The sequence below is a fragment of the Bremia lactucae genome, linkage group LG1, assembly GCF_004359215.1.
Source record: "Bremia lactucae strain SF5 linkage group LG1, whole genome shotgun sequence".
NCBI lineage: Eukaryota > Oomycota > Peronosporomycetes > Peronosporales > Peronosporaceae > Bremia > Bremia lactucae.
This window is the reverse complement of record NC_090610.1, coordinates 12131379-12140246: the sequence shown is the minus strand read 5'-3', so window position 1 is coordinate 12140246 and position 8868 is coordinate 12131379.

Below are 8868 nucleotides of genomic sequence, written 5' to 3'. Positions count from 1 at the left end.
CCTCTAGCGACCCAAAGACGTATGGGTCGCGCAACTTAAGGCCCAATGCCCAAGTTTTGGCACGACCTGCCAGATTTGATTGAGCGAATGCGATTTGCATTTGCTCGTCGATGATGTGACGTGCCCTTATGGCATCGTCTAACTCGACAAACCATCTCAAGAGGGAGTCTTCTTCGACTCCCCTATACTTAGAGATGTCAATCTTTAAGGTTTCGGGACGACGCGTTTGCGTCATCCCAGGTACAGGGGTCTGTACCTGTTGTAATCTCAACAGTTCCGCCTGTTGAGAGCCTTGCTGATTCAGCAAGGCTACTTTTTCCTTCATCTCGTCAAGTTCATGTTGTATGAACTTGGCGATAGTTGAATGGAGGGCATCTCTGTCTAAGTTGGACAGTAATGCCAGGATTACATCGTTTCCTACGGTCGAACTCATTCGTTCAACCGCACTCCTTTCTATATCACTTAGAAAGGAGTAGCTTTCAGGGGAAACGTGATGCGTATTCCTACTATCATCTAGCATGTCCAAGTAAGATGTGGGAAATGTGGTCCTTGGACGGACTACAAAGTGCTACCAGGTGTAACGGGGCACTACGACTTGTACTGTTTCAGTACACGTGCACTTCACACTGCTTCAGTTGTGAGTGGTGCCTTACGTTAGGTGACGTACAATGTACGTGCAGAGGAAGACTTCTCTTAAGAAAGTAGACTTAAGAGGGTAAAATGAAAACTGTATTAAATATAGTTAAGTGTCTCGTAATCTATGCTAACTTAACTATAATCTAATACTAAACATGTAAATGAATTCTTATCTCTATCGTATTCGTAACTCTCTTTGATTACACCTACAGCTGATTAGTCTGCGGAATAAATAGATGTAATGGCCTATACCTATTTATGGATAAGAATTCCGAATATTACTATATAAAGTAATATCTTCCAAATATTATCTACCTTTTCGTTAATATATTAAACAACAACCTTTAAGTGGTTATTTCATTTAACGATACACCCCGTTACAATCTGTAACTCTCTCTTTGATTACTCCCAAGTGTTAATTTCATGTAACGATACACCCCGTTGCAGAAATGCTCTACAGTATTTATTAAACAAAGTAGAACGTTTCAAAAATTAATCTGTCTTTAATTAATAATACCGAAAATTAATAAAATCGTCCGTCCCAAGGTCGGACGCATTAAGTAATTTTTAAACCTCTCTAATTTTATTATGAAATGTTATATGAGTTCCCATTTTTTTTAATTTATTATTCAAATAATTTTTCTTTAAGAAAAAAATCAGACACTGTAAATTTTTCTAAAGCACTACCTAAACACGTCTGAAGAAATCTCGAATGTCAGGCTGAATCATTTGGTTTGTGCCGATTGCTTCAACCCACTCCAAAAAAAATGATTTGATTCATCCAGGCCATCTTATTGCTGCGATACTGACAGCCAAGGTTCTGGAGATTCAAAGTACGCTTCTCCTCGCTGCCTCCTCGCTGCTTCCGCAGCGAGGAGGCAGCGGGCTTTCCAATGATCCAAAGGGGTATTCTGTCGGACCCATCACCATTGCAGCAGATAGCCATCTTTATTTGATCCTGCTTTGCTTCCGCCTCTCCAGCAGCCGTGTTGCAAGCGAATTGTCAGCCTAAAAAAGAAGAGGTGCATAAGCCACCAGATTGTCAGCCTGAAACAGAAGAGCTGCATTAGCCACCAGATCATAAAATTTGATGTCCCTTGTAGAGTGCTTGCCTGCATCAGATTGTTGAATTGTGGACAGAAAAAAATCCTAAGTGAGTTTTATTAGTTACACCTGCTTAGCACTACTCTTAACCACACATTTTCCAACCCTCATGAATTTGTCCTTGTAGGTTGGTAATTACGCCAAGTAAAAACAGCTGTTACAAATGATAAATTCAAGAAGAAATACAAATGGAAGGGGACGTGACTTTGGGGGAGCGAAGCCCTGGTGAACCACAAATACCAGTTACCAATTTCAACTCCCGTTACATAAGTATAATTTTCCATAAGAGGATAAATAAATTATATGTTCTACTAGAGGAATAATAAATATTATTTCAAATGCGAGGAGATAAATAAAGAAGTACATATTTATAATCTTTATTAATTTTGACTTAAATAGTTCTAATATTGACAAACTTTGTATTTTTGACGCAAGTAGACATTAGAGCTCTACTGATTGGTTGATTTCAGTCCAAATCAACCCCGCCAATAGTTATAAGACACGATTGTGCGGCGCGCAAGGAGGGACCATTCTTAATTAGTTATTAAAATAATAAGTTCACTAGTAGATAGAAGATCGTCACGTATGAAACTATATATAATTACAGTTTTACTTTTCTCTATTGTAAAGCCTTAGCCTAGACCTCTTTAAGCTAAATACCCTTAGGTGTAACGGAAACCTTCCTCTGTACCTTTGTGTACGTGAAATTTCGAGGCACCTCACCTACACTGTAATCAGTGTAAGGTGAACTAATACTGTTAAGTACAGTTAAAGATGCCTTGTTTCAACAGCCGCGTCGAGTGGGAGAATGGGGAAGGATCGTGTATTATAGAAGTGGAAACTACAACCGTAATACCTGAACAATACATTTTGTATTTTCCGTGTTTTATCGCCAGCCTTAATCAGGTACAAAAACATCCTTCATAAGTATTAATAAACTTGGAGGTATTGTGAAAGAATCATTGCACCAAACGCTCACCGATGGTATTCGTTACGCAAATCGTGAGCATCGCCTAGAAGTCCTTCAGCAATCTAACATATTCAAATGGGTGGAAGAGACGCACGATTGAAGGTTACGCAAGTATCAATTTCAAGCACATTGAGAATTGGTGCAAAGCGTCTGGACTTGGATACCGCGTAAGGATAATAACTAGCATGACATCAAATTTCACCGCGAAGTTTATACCCTCGCCTTGATGATGCACTGTTTACAGAGATCAAAGCAATGGAAGGGCACATCAGTATTTCTGGTAAGACCTAAAAACAACTCTGCATTTTTAAACCTTCGCTGCTAATTGAGGCTTCGCAAATGACACGGCGAAAATGGTTAGGGGGATATGGAGGCGATTGAGATAGCACTTCCAAGAAGAATCAGAATTTGAATGCGTAAGGGTCGAAGACAATTACAACACGAAAGAGACAGACCTTTTCTAGCGCTTGCAAGCTGGCAACTCACTCACCGTAAAACAGCTTGATGCCCATAAAAGAGCAAGGGACGCATCAATATAACTAACTGAGCAAAGCGATAGCTCAGAGAAACTCTCGCTGTGGATGTTTGACAAATCGTTTAACCCTCAAACGTTAACGAGAAAGTTTGGGCTGCAAATATCATGCGAACACAGCAAAGCGTGTATGACTCTTAACGTCTTTGCTATTTAATTAAAAGCGCTTGATCAGCGGATGAAGGGACGCAAGGTTGCTCTCATCCTAGACAACTGCACTGCACATGTTCCAGTTTAGAACAACGTTTGAGAAATATTTAGCTCTTTTACCTTCCGCCAAATGCAACCTTAAAAATCCAGCCATATGATGCGGGTATAATCCAGAATTCAAGGCTTCGATTCAACTCTTTTGTAACGGGCTAAAGTTGCCCAAATGTTGCACAATCCCCGTAAAGTACTTTTTGTGTACTTAAGAGGATGGTCAGTAAGTTAAGTAATGTAATTGTACCTACTGCTTGGGCGTGGCTCACATTGTGACCCACCCTTGAGTCTGTGATATCCCAGAGGGCATTAACATTAGCGGGGATGACGGCTTGCGTCATCCAGTTCGCGAGGTATCTAGAAAAGATACGCTCGCAATAGATATTAGTGTCTATCTACAAAGATAGCATTTTAGGATTAGTTAAAAAATAGGTATTTATATTTAATTCGATAAAATATAGATCAGTCGGAAATTTGCTTCCTACGACAAGAGCGCACGAAGATCCGAATTTCCGCTTCCGTGACAACACGTATATGAAAGTACTTAGTTCGTTGGATGAGGTCGCTAAGGCGATCACCACAACAACCTTACTGCACGTTAAAGAAGTCGGGATTTTGGGCAGTCCGCCTGAGCAACATGTTGCTCAGTTGGAGCAATTTGGGGCATTTGTGCTCGGACAGCGGAGATCTGCGTCCGAGGCACAGAGCCATGGTGCAACGGATTCCGTCACTTAGACTCAGGATGAACTAAGGCGTGAGCAGGCTCAGAGCGAGGCTCTTTACAGGACTGTTGGGATGTTCTTCGTCCGGCCGCATCAGCCGAGGCTCATTCGGATGGACTCGTCTAAGTTCGATGGAACTGCAGCGTATACGATTGTTTACTGGCTGTTAGCCGTGAAGCAATGCGGTGTGGCGCAGCTCATCGAGGAAGACAGCCATATGGTGTCGCACGCCATGTCGCACCTGCGCGGTGAGGCCTCAGAGAGGGCTTACTCGGCGCGTATGACGGACGTTCCTTTCATCAACAATCTTGAAAACAAAGATTCGCGCCATCTACCAGCTGCCGAACAACGGAGTGTTGCTTCAGGCGCGCTTCTTTGGAGCGCGACAGACAAAGCGATCTCTGCAAGAGTATGTGCAGGAGATGCGCTCGCTGTCGGCGTCCATTACTGAAAGACCTATTTCGGAGCACTTTAAGGTGTCCACGTTTATGAACGGACTACGGTACGGCCCTTCGCGATAGGCCCTTTTCAAAAAGGTGCCGTCGACGATGGAAGAAGCAATCCAAATTGCCTAAGTTGAGGAGCAATCCTCCAACTGTGCCTCGGCGACAGCGTGGTTTAATTCATCGGTCGAGAGGTCAGAAGCCACTCCCATGGAGTTAGGCAAGGCAGATGTTGCCTGCTTTTAATGCAGCAAGCGCGGCCATATGATGGCTCGATGCTATGTCAGGGTCCCTGCTGGGGCAAAGATACCCAGCAAGGGGTCTCCCTACCCAAAGGGCGATGGCAAGAGCCAGCGTGCGAGACGCATGAGTTCTGCATCGACCACTGAGGGGTCGGAAATGCAGAAGCGCAGAAGGGGCAGGATGCCCTACTGACGCTGACTCTTAAGCTACCTCTAAGTTCAGAGTTGCCCAAGCAATGGGATGCGTAGTCCCTGAGGTCTCGAAATTTTGGACCTCGACTCTGCTGGTCTATAGCGCTTGAGGCTATGACCAGGTGATGACACTCCTAGTGGATTCGGGTGCATCACAAAATTTTGTAAAACTCGCGGGTCTAAGAAAGAGACCGGCGATGTTTGAGTCGCTTTGCCAGGATGACAAGCGAGAAGAGGCAACCGCTCTTTAGCAAACGGCGCGCTCGAAAAGTCTGAGGGAGTTGAGGTAAAACTTGCCTTCAGCTTGATTGACTTCCTTTTTAAAGAGAAGTTCACAGTGCAAGGTAAGGAGAGTCCGTATCACCTCACCCCGGGCATGCCATGCTTGGCAAAACACTTACCATGAAATCACTGGCGCACACGCACAGTTGCGAACTCTACGCAGGACACCGGAAAATAAGCGCTCCTGCGAGAGGCGTGTGCAACTGAGTTCGTGTCAAACACAGTAGAGGGTGCGTTAACGGATGTCAAACGTCACCAATCCCTACCCAGCTCGTGGAGACTGGAGTAGTGAAAAGGGCAATGCGAAGTAGTCATGTGTCCCATGACCTGCACAGGGCTGAGAGCCTGTGGCAGTTGACGTCGAACTGACAAGAAGTCAAGTGTCGCATGAGCCGGCACAGTGCCTAGAGCCTGGTGCGATTGAAAGGGGTGCGTAAGCCAGGAGGGCAACTTCACGTCAAAGGTCGTAGTGACTCGACAAACGTGTACTCAACAGATTAGGACGATCAAAGGCATGTCTAAACGAGTGACTTTCGTATCAGTTCCTATTATAGAGGACTGGCCTTCGAAAGAGATGTTCGAGGCCGTCAAATACAAAATTTTGGAGGCAACCTCGGTTGATGTGCTCCGGCAAGTCTTTAAATCTTCCGAGGAGATAGTAAAATTCCCGGAGATGTCGTAAGATCTGTTCCTTGCCGAATCAAAGGAAGGAAAAATCCACGAAATAGTCACACCAGTTCCAGAAGAGACCTTTGTAGAAGTTGCTTGTCGTCCATAATGGACGAGAGCTTCCTAGAACCGACAAAAAGAAATGGTTCGCTGCTCAAGACTATGTCCAGGCATATACATACTCGACCCATTATTTCCTAGCGTACCTCTTACATCCTCCACTCCTCGACAGTAGCAACATGGGATCTTTGCTAGGCGTTGTGCATCTCCACACTCTTACTTGAATTGTTGGGGTAAGACTCGAGACCTTTGTCTGAATTCTTCTCAGGATTGGTGTTGACGTTTCAAGCATTTCGTTTCCGCTCGACGTTGACTTGGACGCGTCGGATTCTCGTCGGTCTTATGAAGAAATCTTCTGAGCTCGTTGAGGCTTTGTGCGCTGTCAAGGTGGTTCGAGATTTCAGTTTCTGAGTTCCTGGACGATCTTATTGATCATGCACAGGCATGAGCTGCAAGAATTTACGCTATTGACTTTGTTTATTTCGTTTCCTCTCTGATGCTAGCCGTTGGCGCATCTCCACACTCTTACTTGAAGCATTGAAGCAAGTGGTTCAGAGACATGAGTCTGAATTCTGTCTGAGAATTGGTCACGACATTTCAAAGCATTTCATAACCACTCGACGTTAGAACAAGTGGACGTGGCGAGAGCCCTAAAGACGGTCTTTATGGTTAAGAAACCGCATGAACTCGTCGACGGACCGGGGCGCTGTCAAGAGAGATGCGTAAATTTAAGTTTCAGAGCACCTGGAACATATTATTGACAATGAACAGGTCATGAGCAACGAAGATATTTCCAAGGCGATTGAAGAAGTTTAAATGACGCTAGCGTCAAGTGATGGTCGACATGCGTGCTAAGGCAATTATTCTTTTCACCACTGGCGTTTCTGTGCCATTTCACATTCCTACGATAAAGAATGCCAGCAAGAAAAAGGAACACAAGGCGACGTGCTTGTGTGTAAACTTTTTTGCCCCGGGTACACGAAAATCTCGCGTGATGATTGAATATTTTTAAACCACTATATCCGATTCTTTCAGCCCTCGTTGCCCTAGCTGCTTGACATGCTTTTGGAGTCCTTAGTTAACCGAAATTGACGGATTCAATTGTGTCCGTCCAACGATCAAAAATATTTTTTTGTTAACATCTTTTTTGGATAACTAAGAATTACAATTTTTCGTATCAGGAAGGATCTAACGGGATGTGTCGTTACATGAAATTTACACTTAAAGGTAGTTAACTAATATATTATTTAAAAGGTAGATAATATTTAGAGAATATTACTTTATATAGTTATGCTCAAAAATCTTATCCATAAATAGGTATAGGCAATTATATCTATTTATCCCGCAGACTAATCAGCTGTGAACGAAAACAAAGAGAGAGACATATAAGTTTTCAATTGCATATTTCGTATTAGTTTATTATTACGCTAGCATTAACAGATATAAAGAAGAGATACTTAATTATATTAAATACAGTTTTCATTTTACCCTCTTTAAGTTAGTTGTCTTAAAGAGAAATCTTCCTCTGCACGTACTAGTGTACGTGAAGTAATGTAAGGCACCACTCGCATGTGAAGCAGTGCGAAGTGGACTTGTACTGAAGCAGTACAAGTCGTAGTGCCCCGTTACACCTGGTAGCACTTTGTAGTCCGTCCAAGGACCACATTTCCCACATTTAACATGGACATGTTAGATGGTAGTGGGAATACGCATCACGTTTCCCCTGAAAGCTACTCCTTTTTAAGTGATATAGAAAGGAGTGCGGTTGAACGAATGAGTTCATCCGTAGGAAACGATGCAATCCTGGCATTACTGTCCAACTTAGACAGAGATGCCCTCCATTCAACTATCGCCAAGTTCATACAACATGAACTTGACGAGATGAAGGAGAGAGTAGCGCTGCTGAATCAGCAAGGCTCTCAACAGGTACAGACCCCTGTACCTGGGACGACGGATACGCGTCGTCCCGAAACTTTAAAGATTGATATCTCTAAGTATAAGGGAGTCGAAGAAGACTCCTTCTTGAGTTGGTTTGTCGTTTTGGACGATGCCATAAGGGCACGTCACATCGTCGACGAGCAAATGCAAGTCGCATTTCCTTATCAAATTTAGCATTGGGCCTCAAGTTGCGCGACCCATACGTCTTTGGGCTGCTAGAGGCTTTTTAAAGCCCGACTCAAACAGACGTTTGAACCACCAAGAGCTGAGTTCAGAGCTCGATCAGAGCTTCTGAAACTCAAACAAGGCAAGCGTGATGCTCACGCTTATGCCCAGCACGTACGACTCTTAGCAAGTTGCATCACGAACAATCCATTTCATAAACACACGTTAATTACGGTGTTCATGCAAGGTCTTACGGATGGTCCCGTAAAGACCCACCTGTTCCGCTTGGAACTGGATACGCTTGAAGAAGCAATATCCGTTGCGGAACAGGAGGACTTTAGCTTGAGACAGGCTCAAGCTAGTTCGTCATCGTATCGTCCTCCAAGACGACACGAGTTAGGAGGTCCAGAACCCATGGACCTCTCTTACGTCGAAAGCGAGAGACCTCGCTTTTCGAGCAATAAGCGATTGCAGAAATGCCATCGCTGCCAAAAATTAGGACACTACGCTCATGAGTGTAGTGCCCCACGCCCAGCACCGAAAGGTACTGAACGTAATTTTGGACCGTATGCCAAAAAGGGCAACGGTCGCGGGTCCGACGTTGTTGCGAAATCGCAACAGCGAGGCGGACCGCCAAAAAATGGACGGGGTCAGTAGGGGCGCAACGCCCTACTGATCCAGCAACCTCAAGAGAATTTGCAAATCTCTTGAC